Source organism: Ceratotherium simum, chromosome 6 (genome assembly GCF_057802395.1).
Source record: "Ceratotherium simum simum isolate JZ-2026a chromosome 6, ASM5780239v1, whole genome shotgun sequence".
In the NCBI taxonomy this organism is placed as follows: Eukaryota; Metazoa; Chordata; class Mammalia; order Perissodactyla; family Rhinocerotidae; genus Ceratotherium; species Ceratotherium simum.
In genome coordinates, this window is record NC_141905.1 from 9,824,853 (window position 1) to 9,843,555 (window position 18,703).

At 39.2% G+C, this 18,703-nt stretch overlaps 1 long non-coding RNA gene across 1 annotated transcript in view; it reads right to left on the reverse strand.

Moving 5' to 3' along the window:
* Positions 1 to 3,503: 3,503 nt before the first annotated feature.
* The window catches only part of LOC147916759 (uncharacterized), a 30,111-nt gene continuing 14,911 nt past the window's right edge, over positions 3,504 to 18,703 (reverse strand). Inside the window, exon 2 of the long non-coding RNA XR_015552436.1 lies at positions 3,504 to 4,287. This is a non-coding gene — a long non-coding RNA (uncharacterized LOC147916759). The remainder of the gene's footprint in view (positions 4,288 to 18,703) is intronic.

An 18,703-nucleotide genomic window follows, 5' to 3' on the forward strand; every position in this document is an offset into this window, starting at 1 on the left:
GTTCATTAGCTCTATTTGTGGATTTCATAGGATTTTTTATATGCCAGATGGTGCTATCTGCAAATAGAGAGAATTTTACTTCTTCCTTTCCAATCTACATGCCTTTTATTTCCTCTTTTTGCTTAATTACTGTGGCTGGAACCTTCAGGTTGTATATAGGTGGCAGGAGCTGACACCTTTGTCTTGTTTCTGATCGTAGGGGAAAAGCTTTCAGTCTCTTGTCATTAAGTATGATGTTAGCTGTGGGTTTTTCTTAGATGCCCTTTATCAGGTTGAGGAAGTTCCTTTCTATTCTTAGTACTTTGAGTGTTTTCATCACAAAATGGCATTGAATTTTGTCAAAGGGTTTTTCTGCATTTATTGAAATTATTGTAGTTTTTGTCCTTTTTCCTATTAATACTATACAGTAACTCAATTGATTTTCAGATATTAAACCAGCCTTGCATTTCTGGAATAAATCCCATTTAGTGATGGTGTATGATCCTTTTTATTTATTGCTGGATTCATTTTCCTAGTATTTTGTTGAAGATTTTTATGTCTATATTCAGAAGAGGTATTTGTCTAGTTTTCTTGGTTTTGACATCAGGGTTCTGGCCTCAGAAAGTGAGTTAGGAAGTGTTCCCTCTTCTATTTTTGGAAGGGTTTGTGAAAGATTGGTGTTCATTTTTATTTAAACATTAGGTGGAATTCACCAGTGAAACCATCTGGTTCTGGACTTTTTGGTGTGAGAAGTTTTGGTTACTAATTCATCTCCCTATTTGTTAGAGATCTATTCTGATTTTCTATTTTTTCTTGAGTCAGTTTGGTAGTTTTTTGGTAGAATTTGTCCATTTTATCTAGGTTATTTAATTTTTTGACATAAAATTGTTAATAATGTTCCCCTATAATCCTTTTTATTTTGTAATGTTGGTAGTAATGTCCCATCTTTCAAATCTGATTTTCTAAATTGAGTCTTCTCTCTCTCTTTCTTTCTCTCCCTCTCTGGTCTCTCAATCTCAATTTCAATCTCCCTCTTTCCCTTTCATTTCTTTGGTCAATCAAAGTAAAGCTTTATCAATTTTGTTGATCTTTTAAAAAAACTTTTGATTTCATTGATTTTTTTCTGTTATTTTTCAATTTTCTTTCATTTATTTCCACTCTAATCTATTATTTTCTTCCTTCTGTTTTGGGTTAGTGTGCTCCTTTTCTGAACTTTTGCAGAAAGGGTGGAGTGTTCTATAGATGTCTGTTAGGTCTAGTTGGTTTATACTGTTGTTCAAATCTGCTATTACTTCTTAATCTTCTGTTGATCTTCCAGGGTTCTCTGCATTATTGGAGAGAAAGTGGAGTACTGAGATTTTCAACTACAATTGTTGAATAGTCGTCTACCTTCAATTTTATCAGTTATTGCTTCATGTATTTGGGGGGCTCTGTTAGGTGCATATATGTTTATAATTATATATCTTCTTTATTGATTGACCCTTTTATCACTATAAAATGTCTTTCTTAATTTCTAGTAACAATTTTTGTCTTAAAGTCTATTCTGTCTGATGTTAATATAGCCTTTCCAGCTGTCTTTTGATGACCATGTTGAGCAGAACACCATTCACCAGTTACTAATGCCTGGGGAAGACTCTGACCATGTGGGGGACAGAAAACATCATCACTATGCCAGCCACCAGTAATAGAAATCCAAACACTTCTGCCCACTGCATCTCAGTATCTAACTTGCCAAGGAAAACAACATCCAAGTACTGGATGGAACAGTGCTTTTACTCACTTAGAGAAGGGATGAAGCAAGATCAACTCCAATCATGTGCTGATGGTCCCCCTGGCTAGCAGCTGCCCCTTGCAGCAGGCTTGGGGCAATTGGCGTATGCACACTCTTCTTGTGCCATAACAGAAGGACTCTTACCCCACCTCCATGAAGTCTGAAATACTGAAAGTAAAGGGCGTACCTGAGAGCCATTTATATACACAATTAATCAGGAACAAAGGAACACTCATTGAGCCTAAAACAGGGAAAGATATTCCCACACAAGGCGATAAGCCTGGCACAGGCTGTATGGGTGCTTTATCTCTTGGTAAGGAAGTGTTCCAGACCAAAGCACCATTCTTTAGTGGCTGAGTGGAGGTTGAAAAACTGCGCAGATAGCTGTTTTCAGCTTATTGAATGAAGCATATCAAATCTGGTAGGACCATTGCCCACCTCCAATTTGTAGACAAAGTTGGGTCCAATGGGACCCCTGAACAACCTTTGGGGATGTGGTTTGCTTGCAGAGCCTCCCTGTCATTTTGAGATAGCACTTTACTGGGATTATTAGGAGAATTAGATCCAGGAGGATAATTAGGTTCCCCTGGAGAATGTTACCTCAACCAGAACCCCAAGTGCCTGGGTTAAACCAGCTGAAGAGGGGCCAGCCCGGTGGCGCAGCGGTTAAGTGCGTGCAGTCTGCTTCGGTGGCCTGAGGGTTCACAGGTTCAGATCCCGGGCACACACCGACGCACCGCTGGTCAAGCCATTCTGTGGCGGTGTCCCATGTAAAGTAGGGGAAGGTGGGCACAGATGTTAGCCCAGGGCCAATCTTCCTCAGCAAAAAAGAGGAGGGGCTGATCTTCCTCACAAAAAAAAAAAAGAAAAAAAAAAACCAACTGAAGATGTCAAAGAATGAGTCTGAGGGGACTGCAGGTGTACAGCTGGTTATCTTTCATTAGTGTGGATTTTCTATAGCTTGGTTTCTGCCTTTCCGAAATTACTGATATATATGCAGGAAGAATTGTTGGCAGTAACACAAATGCCACCCTGTTCTGTCAGCAGATAATCAAGGGCTATTCAATTTTCCATTACCACCTTGGCTAGTGAGTTTAGTGAGTTTTGTTGCTCCTGAATAGTTCAGGCTGTAGTGTTAGCTGTCCCTGTGATCATCAATGACAAGTTGTATACCGTTTTTTCCAGGGCACGTATGCCTTTGCCAGGTATGAGGACATGGACAACAGAATGAAACCAGGTGTTTGTGTTCCTGGGAGGGTGCCATGAGACACTCTGAGGTGGGTTATCAGAGTGGGTCCCCTCCAGCCCTCTATGTGATTGCTGACATGGACAGTGAGCCCTAGGATTCCGGGGCAGCACCATCTTTTCCCCCTGGGAGCAGACATTTTGTTGCTTATTGGAGTCCACAGAAGAATACCTAACCTGGAGGGGCACAGGTGACACCTCTCAGGATTTGTTGTCGTAATGCGGACTAGTCCAGGTATATACAGTTTCAACCTGCTTTTGCCGTGTGGTTACAGCAAGGGAAAAGTTACACATGGCACATCCAAGTCCATGGTGCCAATATAGATCAGTAATACCTATTCTAGTATGGGGGTCTTTTCCTGTTATAACATAGGTAATATTAAAGCAGGGGACTCCACAGCATGCCTACATGTGGACATGTATCAAGGGAGTCACTTGGTGATTTGATCCAGGGGTAGCTTGAGGAAGGTCCAAGTCATTATGTATTGTCCAGGCCATTACAATGGGATTGTGAGACAAAAGAGACTTTATTCTGGGATGATAAAAGGACCCAAACTGCAAACCACCCCCAAGATGTGTACTCTACAGGGAGAAAAGAAAAAGAATGGTTGAGTATACTGAGATTAGGATTTCACATATGCTGCCTCATCAAGTGGCTGCCTCCCCTTCACTCAAGCTTGGTATTTCCCCGCCTGCATTGCAGTGCTGTTTCCTTTGTGCTGGAGTGCAGTGTTTAGTGTCCATACTGCCCTAGTCAGATGAGGGTACCACCTCACTAGCAGGTCATCTTGGTGTACTATCCTCAGTTGATTTGAGTCAGACATTCCATCATTTGATGGCTCCATTGGCCTGTGGGTGATAGGGTACATGGAAAGTCTGTTGTATTCCATGAGAGTCCACTGATTGTTGTGTTGCTTGGGCAGTGAAAGGTGTTCCTTTGTCAGGGTGAAGTCTCATGGAATATCAAAAAACCTGACATAATTCTATTCAAGAATGGCTGTGGTAGCTCCAGAGTCCACATGTCAGAGTGGAAAAGCATTACCATAGCCTGAGTAGGTGTCAACAGCAGTGAGGCACCATCATTCACCAGACTCGAGAGGTCCTAGTCATCTGTTAATATGTCCCACTTCTGTTTGGACAATTTGGACCTATTGGCAAGAATCACAAAATTATACTATGTCCTTAGTCTTGGCATCATCAAGGATCATCCCTTGGCCCTTGGCCCATTCTTGCATCTGAGATGAACTTCTGTATCCAGTCCATTGATGTATCCATTGGGTGACTGTTGCTACCTGTTAAACACAAGCTTGATCAGCACAAAAGTTTCATTCACATTTCATTTTAAAAGCTCCTTTCTTATGAGCATCCATTTGAGTGACATATATTTTTATTTTCCAGGCAGTAAGCTACTATCATAGTCCTTGTTCCTACACAGGGGATCCCTTAGTAGTCCAGTCATTCAGTTGCCATTCTTCTGACCAAATGGCTAGGCCAGTGGCAATGACCCCTGAATTAGTGAAAATGTAGCGAAGTATGGTTGTAGGGATTGCCTGCATAACCATCACCACTGCATGTAGTTCAGCCCATTTGACAGAAAGTCCATGTCCAGTCTCAGTCAAAAGACGGCCCTGTGCTGGCCAGGTGGTGGCCACAGCCCAGTGGACCCTATTTACCTTTAGTTTTGCAGAACCGTTAGTAAACCATGCCATACTGGGAACAGGCACATCTTTGCATCTTGGGCCCCATGTAGCCACAGGAGGTGCCAAAGCATCCCTTATGGGTCACTCAGTCCCTTCTGGTATGCTGGCTAATTGTCCTTTGGGATCCTGCCTGGGCCGGATCTTGGATGTATCACTTCTATTTGATGATCAAGCTCTGTTGAGCCTGTTCAATTTTACTAGTAGGGTTTGTAAGCAACCAGGTGAGAATGAGCAGTTCACATGGCAATATTACATGTGGTGCTCTGGCCTTAAGATGCTCAGTCTCCACCAGTGCCCATTAGCAAGCAAGGAGTTGCCATTCAAAAGGGGTGTATCTGGCAGCTGCCTGAGGCAATTTATGTGTTCAAAAATCTGAAGGGCTCGTACACCCCAGCAGTAGTTTCCTGTTAACACAGACTCCAATCAGCATACGTGGAGGTTATAGGAACCTGCAGTCATATTGGGCTAGTAGGCTCCAAAGGTCCCAAAGGCAGTGTCTGGGCCACAGCTCACAGCCTCCAGGGCCTGTTGCTGTAAAGGGCCTCATTTGAAATTGGTGGCTTTGTGTGTCACCTCGACTAAGGGAGCCAAAAGAACACCCAGGTCGGGTACATGCTGTCTCCAGTGCCCAAAGAGGCTTTCTAGTTGTTGCACTTCCTTTTTATTAGTGGGTACTGTTAGGGCCAATAATTTCTGTTTGACTGTATCAGGGATACGTCTTTAGTTTCCCACCCAAGTGGTCCCAAGGAATTGCACCTGCTATGCTGGGCCCTGGACTTTATCTGGATTTATTTACTTATGTATGTATTTATGTATTCATTTATTTAATTTATTTTTGTGAGGAAGATCAGCCCTGAGCTAACATCCATGCCAATCCTCCTCTTTTTGCTGAGGAAGACTGGCCCTGAGCTGGCATCCATGCCCATCTTCCTCTACTATGTGGGACGCCGCCACAGCATGGCCTGACAAGCGGTGCATCGGTGCGCGCCCGGGATCTGAACCCCGGGCTGCCAGCAGCAGAGTGCGCGCACTTAACTGCTATGCCACAGGGCTGGCCCTATCTGGATTTAAAGTCCAGCTTGAAGTAGTCATTGTGTCAGTGTTAAGTACAGCACCACTTCTACCTGTTTTTCTGTGGGCCTCACTATCAGGATGTCATTGACATAATGGATGACTAAAACTTCTGTGTAGGTTTGAGTGAGATCACCAAGATGACAGAATAGGAGTTTTCTGCCCTCGTCCCCCTAAGAAACACCAATTTTGACAACTACCCATGGGCAAGAGTACTTTTGTGGGAGCCCAGGAATTCAGCAGTGATGTCCCAGCACTATGTTAGAGGAAAAATAATCCAAGAATAGACGCACTGAAGAGAGTAAGAAGAACAGTTTCATTTTTCCCGTGTTATCCATCCCCTAAGGCAGCACAGCTCAGTGCCAAGAGAGGCCCTCTTGGCCCAAGATTTCTCCCATAGGGAAAGAGGGTAGTGAGCACCCAGGTTCCCCAGCAATGCGGGATGCTGCCCGAAAGGCCCTCTTCTTTCTTGCCCCACCCAGAACACTGAGGGGATTGGCGTGGCTGAATAGTCTGGGAGTAGGTAGGAGCAGGAAAAAGGGCCAGGGGCTCACAGCAACTGGAGCATGGAACTAAATAAAGGGCTGTGGTTTCTACTAACTGCCTAATGGACCTCACCAAGAGGCCTGCCCATGAACCTTGTTAAGATGCATTGCCTGTGGGCCTGCCCACTCAATGAGCCTATGTTCACCTCCAGCTCTCCACATGCCTCTCCCTTCCCCCTGAAGCTGGCACCCCACATGCACTCCTGTAGATAGCAATCTCAAGCCTCTGCAGATTGTGAATGAGCATATGCAGACAGCCAGCTTGACTCTGGTGGATTGGTAAAAGGTACATAACCTTGAACATTTCAGTATACTGCCCTAGGGAAAAGAAACAGAAGGCTCTCAACACCCGGCCTGGCTTTGCAGGATCAAGAGAAAGCATGGAATCCTAGGAGTTCTCCTATAAGAGGTAACAAGAGGAGTGGAGTGAGAACATCCATAGAAAAGGCCTGAGAGACTCCCAGAATTCCTAGGTGGGCTGATTGGTGAAGATTTTTCTCTCCTGAAGTCAGCCAATAGAGACTGACGGAAGTGACTACTTCTTCAAAGGCAAAGATAGCAATACAAGACTTCAAGGAGCACAAAAAATCAAGGAAAAATGACACCACAAAAGGAACACAATAATTTTCCAGTAACTGGCCCCAAAGAAATGGAGATCTATGAATTGCCTGAAAAGATTTCAAAATAATTGTTTTAAGGAAGCTCAATGAGCTACAGGAGAACACACATAGATAACTCAACAAAACAAGAAAACAATACATGAATGAAAGAAGTTCTTCAACAAAGACATAGAAATTATAAAAAAGAACCAGACAAATTCTGGAACTGAAGAACACAATGACTACAATTAAAAAATGCAATGAGGAGCTTCAACAGCAGACTCAATTGAGCAGAAGAAAGAATGTGTGAACTTGAAGACAGATCATTTGAAATTATCAAGTTGGAGGAGAAAAAAGAAAAAAGAATGAAAAAGAATGAAGAAAGCCTATGGGATTTATACGGCATCATCAAATGAACCAATATACACATTATTGGAGTCCCACAGAGAGAAGAGAGATAGAAAGGAGCAGAAGGCTTGTTTTAAGAAATAATGGCTGAAAACTTCCCAAAATATGGGAGGGATATAGAAATACAGGTTTATGAAGCTCAGAGATTCTAAAACAGAATCAACCCAAAGAAGATTACATTGAGACACATTATAATCTAATTACTAAAAGGCAAAGACAAAGAGAGAATTTTGAAAGTAGCAAGAGAAAAGTGACTCATGACATACAAGGGAACCCCAATAAGGCTATCAGTGGATTTCTCAGCAGATACTTTGCAATTCAGGAGAAAGTGGGATGATATTTTAAAGTGCTGAAAGAAAAAAACCCTGCCAACCAAGAATATTGTACCTGGCAAAGCTATCCTTCAGAAATAAAGGAGAGAGAAAGAATTTCCCAAACAAAAGCTAAAGGAATTCATCATCAGTAGAAATACCTTGCAAGAAACGCTATAAGTTCTTCAGGTTGAAACAAAAGAATGTTAGTTAGTAACATGGAAACATATGAATTTAAAAAAAACTCACTGGTAAAGGTAAGCATATAGTCAAATTCGAATACCCTAATACTGTAATGGTGATCTGTAAATCACTTTTAATGCTAATATAGAAGTTAAAAGACAAGCATTAAAAATAACTATAGATACAATAATTTGCTACTGGATACACAAGGTAAAACAGATGTAAATTGTGACATCAATAATATAAAATGTGTGTGTAAGGAGAAGTAAAAGTGTGGTTTTTGTATGTGATTGATGTTAAGTTGTTATCAGCTTAAAATAGACTGTTTTAGGGGCCAGCCCTGTGGCCTCGTGGTTAAGTTTGGCGCCCTCTGCTTTGGCAGCTTGGGTTCAGTTCCTGGCTGCAGACTTAGACCACTCATCGGCGGCTATGTTGTGGTGGTGACCTACATAAAAAACAGAGGAAGACTGGCACAGATGTTAGCTCAGGGCAAGTCTTCCTCAAGCAAAAAGAGGAAGATTGGCAACAGGTGTTAGCTGAGGGTGAATCTTCATCAGCAAAAGAAAAGACTGTTTTAACTATAAAATGTTTTATGTAAGCCTTATGGTAACTATAAGGAAAAACCTGTAGTAGATACACAAAAGAGGATTCAGAGCATATCACTACAAAAAATCATCAAATCACAAAGACAGACAGAAAGAGTAAGAAAGGAAAAAAGAAAGTACAAAACAGTCAGAAAACAATTAACGAAATGGCAATAGTAAGTCCTTACCTATCAATAACTACTTTAGATGTAAATGGATTCAATTGTCCAGTTAAAAGACACAGAGTGGCTGAATGGATTAATAACAAACAAGATCTAACAATATGCAACCTACAAGAGACTCATTTTAGCTTTAAGGACACATATAGGCTGAAAGTGAAGGGATGGAAAAAAGTATTCCATGCAAATAGTAACCAGAAAGAAGCTGGAACGCCTATGCTTATATTAGACAAAATAAGTTTTAAGTCAAAAACTGTCATGGGGGCTGGCCCTGTGGCATAGCAGTTAAGTGCGCGCGCTCCGCTGCTGGCAGCCCAGGTTCGGATCCTGGGCGCGCACCGACGCACCGCTTCTCGGGCCATGCTGTGGCAGCATCCCATATAAAGTGGAGAAGGTGGGCACAGATGTTAGCCCAGGGCCAGTCTTCCTCAGCAAAAAGAGGAGATTGGCATGGATGTTAGCTCAGGGCTGATCTTCCTCACAACAAAAACAAAAAACTGTCACAAGAAACATTACAACGGATACCACAGAAATACAAAGGATCATAAGAGTCTACTGTGAACACTTATACACCAACAAATTAGATAACTTAGAAGAAATGGATAAATACCTAGAAACACACCCTACCAAAAAAGGATCATGAGTAGTAGGAAACCTGAATAGACCAGTAATGAGTAAGGAGATTGGATCAGTAATCAAAAATCTCCCCCGAAAGAAAAGCCCAGTACCAGGTGGTTTATCTGGTGAATTATACCAAACATTTAAAGAAGAATTCATTCCAATCCTTCTCAAACTTCCCACAAAGTTGAAGAGGAAGGAACACTTCCAAACTCATTTTATGAGGCCAGCATTACCCTGATACTGAAGCCAGGCAAGGGTGTGTTATGAGAGGTTCGGGGGATTCGATTGGAGACGTAAAAGAAACTTTCCACTCCAAACAAATGGACTGAAGGTATATTTTATTATATAGAGGATAGTAGAGGCGATAGTCTGCAACAGATCTGAATAGGTCAAATATTAAGAGGGAAAAACATCAGATCGATTGGAAAGGGAAACACCAGATTGACTGAAGGGAAATGACACAAATCAACCGGAAAGAGAAACACCAGGTTGACTGAAAAGAGAACACATCAGATCTATTACTTCACAATAAATCAGTTACTTCATATCAAATCAATTCCTCACAACATACATGCCCCACTGCTGGGAGAGTCCTGTCAATTGACATGGCTAGGCAGGGATCACACGTCCTGGGCAAGGCGTCCCTTCCACAGGTGGAACTCGCATCAGGGCTCAGTTTCCAGCAGTTTTTATACCATCAGTAATTTTCAGACTAAGCAGTTATGGGCTGCCCCCATGGCTTGGTGGTTGAGTGCGCGCGCTCCGCTGCTGATGGCCCGGGTTCGGATCCTGGGCGCGCACCGATGCACCACTTCTCCGGCCATGCTGAGGCCGCGTCCCACATACAGCAACTAGAAAGATGTGCAACTATGACATACAACTATGTACTGGGGCTTTGGGGGAAGAAAAGGAGGAGGATTGGTAATAGATGTTAGTTCAGCTCTGGTCTTCCGCAGCAAAAAAGAGGAGGATTAGCATGGATGTTAGCTCAGGGCTGATTTTCCTCAGAAAAAAAATAAATAAATAAAAGCACTGCTAACTGTCTGGGTGAGGCTAGATCTTTACTGTGTATTATAACAGTTTCACAGGGATTCAGGATTTAGAATTAAAAAACTGTCCTGTCAAAATATTTAAAAATATTACTAAAACTTTGTCGCTTTCACAATTATTTATTGAGCACCGACTGTGTGCGAGTTTCTGTTCTGTGGGTTAGCACAGTGAACAAAGGAGACAAAGTCCTGACCTGAATGGAGCCTGCATTCTTATGGTGGAAGCAGAAAATAAGCATGTTAACAAAATATTCAGTATAATATAAATAGTGTGTGTTAGGGTTCTCTAGAGAAATGGAATCAGTAGGATGTGTAAATATATATAAAAAGCCTGAGGAAGTGGCTTTTGAACAAAAATTTATAATTGTTCAGTGGTGCTTAGACATCAAATAAGTAAAAAGTGAAAAGAATTTGTCAATGTAATGACATAGAAATCACTGGAGAATTTATTGAAGGTAATTGAGAGCAGTGGGCGTGAAATCAAGATTGTAGTGGAGTGAGGGGCTGGCCCGGTGGTGCAAGTGGTTAAGTGTGCGCGTTCCACTTCGGTGGCCTGGGGTTCGCAGGTTCGGATCCTGGGTGTGCACTGATGCACTGCTTGTCAAGCCACGCTGTGGTGGCATCCCATAGTATAAAAGTTAAAAAAGTATTAAAATAACTATAGCTATTATAATTTGTTAATGAATACACAATTTAAAAAGAGGTAAATTGTGACATTAACAACAAAAGGGGGTGGGAGTAGAAGGGTAGTTTTTGTAAGTGATTGAAGTTAAGCTACTATTACCATAAATAGACTGTTATATCTATAAGATGTTTTATGTAAGCCTCATGGTAAGCACAAAGCAAAACCCTAAAGTAGATTCACAAAAAATAAAGAGAAGGGAATCAGAGCATACCACCACAGAAAATCACCAATCACAAAGGCAGGCAGCAAGAGAAGGAAAGAACTATAGAACTACAAAGGAGCCAGAAAGCAATTAATAAGAAGGCATTAGTAATTCCCTACATCTCAATAATTAATCTAAATGTAAATGGATGGAATTTTCTAATCAAAAGGCAGAGAGTGGATAGATGGATTAAAAAAAAAAAAAACAAGACCCAACTATATGCTGCCTACAAGAGACTCACATCAGCTTTAGGGACACGCAGAGGTTCAAAGTGAAGGGATGGAGAAAGATATTCCATGCGAGTGGAAGCCAAAAGAAAGTGGGGGTAGCTATATTTATATCAGACAAAATAGACTTCAAGCCAAAAACAGTAACAAGAGACAACAAAAGGTCACTATATAATGATAAAGGTGTCAACTCATCAAGAATATATTACAATTGTAAATATATACACATCCAACATCAAAGCACAATAAATTAAGCAAATACTAAAGATCTAAAGAGAGAAATGGACAATAATTGATAACAGTAGAGGACTTCAATACCCCACTTTCAGCAATGGAAGAACATCCAGACAGAAAATCAACAAGGAAACATTGGACTTGAACCATACTTTAGATCAAATGGACCTAAGAGACATATATAGAACATTCCATCCAAAAGCAGCAGAATACACATTCTTTTCAAGTGCACATGGAACATTCTCCAGGACAGGTCATATGATAGGCCACAAAACAAGTCTTGGCAAATTTAAGAAGACTGAAGTCATACCAAGTATCTTCTCTGACTACAATGGTATGAACGTAGAAATAAACAATATGAGTAAAGCTGGAAATTAACAAACATGGAAACTAAACAGCACACTCCTAAGCAACCAATGGGTCAAAGAAGAAATCAAAAGGGAAATAAAAACAATACCTTGAAACAAATTAAAATGGAAACTCAATATACCAAAACCTATGGCATGCTACACAAGCAGTTCTTAGAGGGAAGTTTGTTGCAATAAATGCATGTATTAAGTGGGGAAAAATCTCAAACAACCTAACTTTACTTCTCAAGGAACTAGAAAAAGAACAAACTAAGCCCAAAGTTAGCAGAAGGAAGGATATAACAAACATCAGAGCAGAAATAAATGAAATAGAGACCAGAAAAATAATAGGAAAGATCAAAGAAACTAAGAGATAGCTTTTTGAAAAGATAAACAAAATTGACAAACCTTTACCTGGACTAATGAAGATAAAAAGAACACTCAAAATCAGAAATGAAAAGAGGAGACATTATAACTGATACCATAGAAATACATAGGATCATAAGACATGACTATGAACAATTATATGCAAACAAATTGGATAACCTAGAAGAAATGGATAAGTTTCTAGAAACATAGAACTTACCACAACTCAATCATGAAGAAATTGAAAATCTGAACAGACCAATAATGAGTAGGAAATTGAATCAGGAGCCAAAAACCTCCCAATACAGAAAAGCCCAGGACAAGATGGTTTCACTGGTGAATTCTACCAAACATTTAAAACAGAATTAATGCCAATCCTCAAGCTAATCCGAAAAGTTGAAGAGGAGGGAACACTCCCAAACTTATTTTACGAGGCCAGCATTACTGTGATTTCAAAACCAGATACAGACACTACAAGAAAAGAAAACTATAGACCAATATCCCTGATGAATATAGATGCAACAATTCTCAACAAATTATTAGCAAACCAAATTCAACAGCACATTAAAAGGATCATATACCATGATCAAATGGGATTTATTCTTGGGATGCAAGGATGGTTCAACATACACAAAACAAGAAACATGACACACCACATTAATAAAATAAAAGATAAAAATTATATGATCATCTCAGTAGGTGCCTGAAAAGCATTTGACAAATACAACATCCTTTCATAATAAAAACTCTCAACAAATTGGGTATAAAAAGAACATAATTCAGGGGGCCAGCCTGGTGGCGTAGTGGTTAAGTTGGCGTGCTCTGCTTCGGCAGCCCGGGGTTCGCAGGTTCGGATCCCAGGTGCAGACCTGTGCACAGCGTATCAAGCCATGCTGTGGCAGGCATCCCACGTATAAAGTAGAGGAAGATGGGCATGGATGTTAGCCCAGGTCCAATCTTCCTCAGCAAAAAGAGGAGGATTGGCAACAGATGTTAGCTCAGGGCTAATCTTCCTCACACACACACAAAAGAACATATTTCAACATAATAAAGGCCATATATGAGAAGCCCACAGCTAACATCATACTCAGTGGTGAAAGTTTGAAAGATTTTCCTCTATGATCAGGAACAAGATAATAGTAAGCACCATTACCACTCTTATTCAACATATACTGGAAGTCCTAGCTAGAGCAGTCAGGCAAGATAAAGAAATAAAAGACATCCGACTTAGAAAGGAAGAAGTAAAATTGTCTTTATTTGCAGGTGATATGATCTTACATACAGAAAATCCTAAATACTCAACCAAAAAACTATTGGAACTAATCCACAAATGCAATAAAGTTGTAGGATATAAAATCAACATACAGAAATAATTTCAATACACTAACAAATATCTGAAAAATAAAGAAAGAAAACTATCCCATTCACAATAGCATCAAAAACAATAAAATACTTAGGAATAAATTTAACCAAGGAAGTGAAAGGTCTGTACAATGAAAAGTACAAGACTGATGAAAGAAATTGAAGGAGACACAAACAAGTGGAAAGATATCCCATGTTCTTGGATTGGAAGAATAAATATTGTTAAAATGTCCATGCTACCCAAAGCCATCTATAGATTCAATGCAATCCCTACCAAAATTCCAATGACATTTTTCACAGAAATAGAAAAAAAAATCCTAAAATTTGTGTGGAACTACAAAAGCCCCCAAATAGCCAAAGCAATCCTGAGAAAAAAGAACAAAACTGGAGGCATGACACTTCCTGATTTCAAACTTTATTACAAAGCTATAGTATTCAAAACAGTATAGTACTGGCATGAAAACAGACACATAGCCCAGTGGTACACAATCGAGAGCCCCGAATAAACCCACGTATATACAGTCAACTAATTTTTTTTTTTTTGTGAGGAAGATCAGCCCTGAGCTAACATCCATGCTAATCTTCCTCTTCTTGCTGAGGAAGACCAGCTCTGAGCTAACATCTATTGCCAATCCTCCTCCTTTTTCTTCCCCAAAGCCCCAGTAGATAGTTTTATGTCATAGTTGCACATCCTTCTAGTTGCTGCATGTGGGATGCGGCCTCAGCATGGCTGGATAAGCGGTGCATCAGTGTGCGCCTGGGATCCGAACCTGGGCCGCCAGTAGCGGAACATGAGCACTTAACTGCTAAGCCATGGGGCCAGCCCTAGTCAACTAATTTTTGACAAGGGAGCCAAGAATACTCAGTGGGGAAAGGATAGTCTCTTCAATAAATGGTGTTGGGAAAACTGGATATTCACACGTAAAAGAGTGAAATTGGACTCCTGTCTTACACTGCTCACAAAAAATGAACTCAAAATGGATTAAAGACTTAAATGTAAGACCCAAAACTATAAAACCTCTAGAAAAAACATACAGAAAAATCTCCCTGACATTAGTCTTGGCAATAATTTTTTGGATATGACACCAAAAGCGCAAGCAACAAAAGCAAAAATAAACAAGTGGGACTACATCAAACTAAAAGCTTCTGTAGAGCAAAATAAACAATCAGAAAAATGAAAAGGGAATGTACAGAATGGGAGAAAATATTTGCAAACCATCTACCTGATAAAGAGTTAATATCCAAAATATATAAGGAACTCACGCAGCTCAATAGCAAAAACGCCCAAACAATCCAATTTAAAAATGAGCAGAGGATCTGAATAGACATTTTTCCAAAGAAGACATACAAATAGCCAACAGGTACATAAAAAGATGCTCTACATCACTAATCATCAGGGAAATGTGAATCAAAACCACAATGAGATATCACCTCACACCTATTAGAATGGCTATTATCAAAAAGACAGGAGATAGTAAGTGTTGGTGAGGCTGTGGAGAAAAGCGAACCCTTGTGTACCATTGGTGGGAATGTAAATTGGTACAGCCTCTAAGAAAAACATTAGGGATGTTCCTCAAAAAATTAAAAATAGAACCTTTCATACAGTGTGGATGGGAATATAATAATAACAGAACCACTTTGTCATCTGGTTTGGGCAGACTAATTTTTGATGGTGGTAAACTAAAAACATAATATTTATCATTTTAACTATTTGTAAGTATATAGTTCAATGCCATTAAATACATTCACAATATTGTGTAACCACCATTATCTATAGCCAAATTTTTAAATCATCCCCAACATAAACCCTGTACCCCTTAAACAATAACTCCCCATTCTCCTCTCCACCCAGCCCTGGGGAACCTCTATTCTGCTTTCTCTTTCTATAAATTTGCTTATTTAGGTACCTCCTATAAGTGAAATCACACAATATTTGTCCTTCTGTATCTGGCTTATTTCACTTAGCTTAATGTTTTCAAGGTCTATCCATGTTGTAGCATATATCAAAATTTCATTCATTTTTAAGGATGAATATTACTTGTAGGTATAAATCACACTTTGTGTATCCATTTATCTGATGGACACATTGGTTGTTTCCACATTTTGGCTATTGTGAATAATGCTGCTATAACACTGGTGTACAAGTATCTGTTTAAGTCTCTGCTTTCAATTCTTCTGGGTATATATCCAGAAATGGAATTGCTGAGTCATATGGTAGTTCTACGTTTAACTTTTTTTTTTTTTTTAGGTCAGAAAGATTGTCCCTGAGCTAACATCTGTGCCAAACTTCCTCTGCTTTGTAGGTGGGATGCTGCCACAGCGTGGCTTGACAAGTGGTGTATAGGTCTGTGCCCGAGATCTGAACCCGCGAACCCCAGGCCACCGAAGCAGAGCACATGAACTTAACCACTATGCCATCGGGCTGGCCCCTATGTTTAATTTTTTGAGGAACCTCTGTACTCTTTTTCCACAGCATCTGCACCATTTTACATTCTCACCAGCAATGCACAGGGGTTCCAATTTCTTTAAATCCTTGTCAACACTTGTTATTTTCCATTTTTAAAAATTATAGCATCCAAGTATGTGTGAAGTGATATCTCATTATGGTTTTGACTTGCATTTCCCTAATGGCTAAAGATGTTGAGCATCTTTTCACATACTTATTGGCCATTTGTATATATTCTTTGGAGCAATGTCTATTCATGGTTTTTGCCCACATTTGAATTGGGTTGTTTTGATTTTTTGTTGTTGTTGTTGTTAATGTAGGAGTTGTAGGAGTTCTTTATATATTCTAGATAGTAACCCCTTATCAGATATATGATATACAAATATTTCTTCCACTCTGTAGCTTGTCTTTTCACTTTCTTGATATTGTGCTTTTATGCAGCAAAGTTCTTTATTTTGAATAAGTCAAATTTATCTATTTTTTCTTTTGTTGCTATTGATGAATGAATGGATAAATAAAATATGGTATATTCATAACAATGTAACATTATTCAGACTTAAAAAGGAATGAAATTCTGATACATGCTACAACATGGATGGACCTTGAAAACATTATACTAAATGAAACAAGCCAGATACAAAAGGGCAAATATTGTATACTCCCACTTATATGAGGTACTCAGAATAGTTAAATTCATAGAGACATAAAGTAGAATAGTTGTTACCAGGGGCAAGATGGAGAGGGGAATAGGGAATTATTGTTTAATGGGCACAGAGTTCTAGTTTGGGATGATGAAAAAGTTCTGGAAATGGACAGAGGTGACAGTTGCACAACAGTGTGGATGTACTTAATGCCACTTAACTGTATACTTAAAATGATAAATTCTATGTTTTGTATATTTTACCAAAAAAGAAAGTAAAGGGATGAAGAAAATATACTATGCTAACATGAAGCAAAAGAATGCCAGACTATCTATATTAATTTCAGACAACAAAAATTTCTGAGCAAGGAAAATTATCAGGGATAAATAGGAGCATTACATAATGACAATGGGGTCAAGTCTGCAAGAAGTCATAACAATCCATAATGTGTGTTCACCTAGCAACAGAGTGTAAAATTACAAGAGGCAAGAACTAATAGAATTGGAAGTAGAAATAGATGATTCAATTATTACAATGGGAAACTACACTCCTTTTTTATTAATTGACAGATCCAGCAGGCATAAAATCAGAAAGGATATAGTTGAACTGAACAGTACCATCACTAAACTGTATCTATCTAATTGCCATTTATAGAATACTTCATCTAACAACAGCAGATTACACATTCTTTTCAAGCTCACAGGGAACATTCACCAAGACATACCACATTCTGGGTAATAAAATATAGCTTAACAAATTTAAAAGAATAGACATTATACAAAGTATGCTCTCAGACAACAATAGAATTAAACTAGAAATCAATAGCAGAAAGAGAGCTGGAAAATCCCAAAATATCTGGAGATTAAATACACTTCTAAACAACACATGGGTCAAAGAAGTAATAGTCTCAAGAGAAATTACAAAATATTTCAAACTAAGTAAAAAAGAAAATGCAACTTATTTAAATTTATGGGCTGTAGCAAAAACAGTACTTTTAGGGAAACTTATAGCATTGAATGTATGTATTAGAAAAGAATAAAGTCAATAGTCTAAGCTCCACCTTAGGAAAGAGAAAAAAGAGCATATTAAACCCAATGTAAGCTGAAGAAAATAAATAATAAAAGTTAAAGCAGAAATCAGCAAAGTTAAAAACAGGAAAACAATAGAGAAAATCAATGAAAGCAAAAGCTTGTTCTTCAAGAACTCAATAGAATTGTTAAACCTCTAGCTGTGCTAACAAAGAAAAAAGAGAGAAGATATAAATTACTAATATCAGGAATAAAAGAAGAATAATCACTACTTAGCCCATGGACATTAAAAGGATAAAAGGACTATTTTAAACAACTCTGTGTTCACAAATTTGATAACTTAGATCAGATAGACCAATTACTTTAAAGACACAAACTACATGTATTGGGTTGAATAATGTCCCCTGAAAATTCATGTCCACCAGAACCTCAGAATGTAACCTTATTTGGAAATAGGATCTTTGCAGATGTAATTAGTTAAATTAAGGTGTGTTTATAATGGATTAGGTTGGGTCTTATTCCAATGACCAGTGTCCTTATAAAAACAGAAAACAGAAACAGGGAAGAAGCCCACCTGAAAAGAGGCAGAGATTAGAGTAAACAATTAAATGAATGCCAAGGACTGCCAGCAACCCTCAGAAGCTAGAGGAGGCAGGGAAGGATTATTCCCTAGAGTCTTCAGAGAGAGCATGGCCCTAAGAATACCTTTGTTTCAGACTTCTAGCCTCAAAAAAGACTGTGATAGAAAAAATTTCTGTTTTTTTTTGCCACCTAGTTTGTGGTAATTTTTTGTAGCAGCCCTAGGAAACTAATGCACTACCAAAACTCACATAAGGAGATGCAGACAATGTGAATAAGACTATATCTGTTAAAGAAGTTGAATCAATAATTAATAATCTTCCAAAAGAAAAAGCACCAGG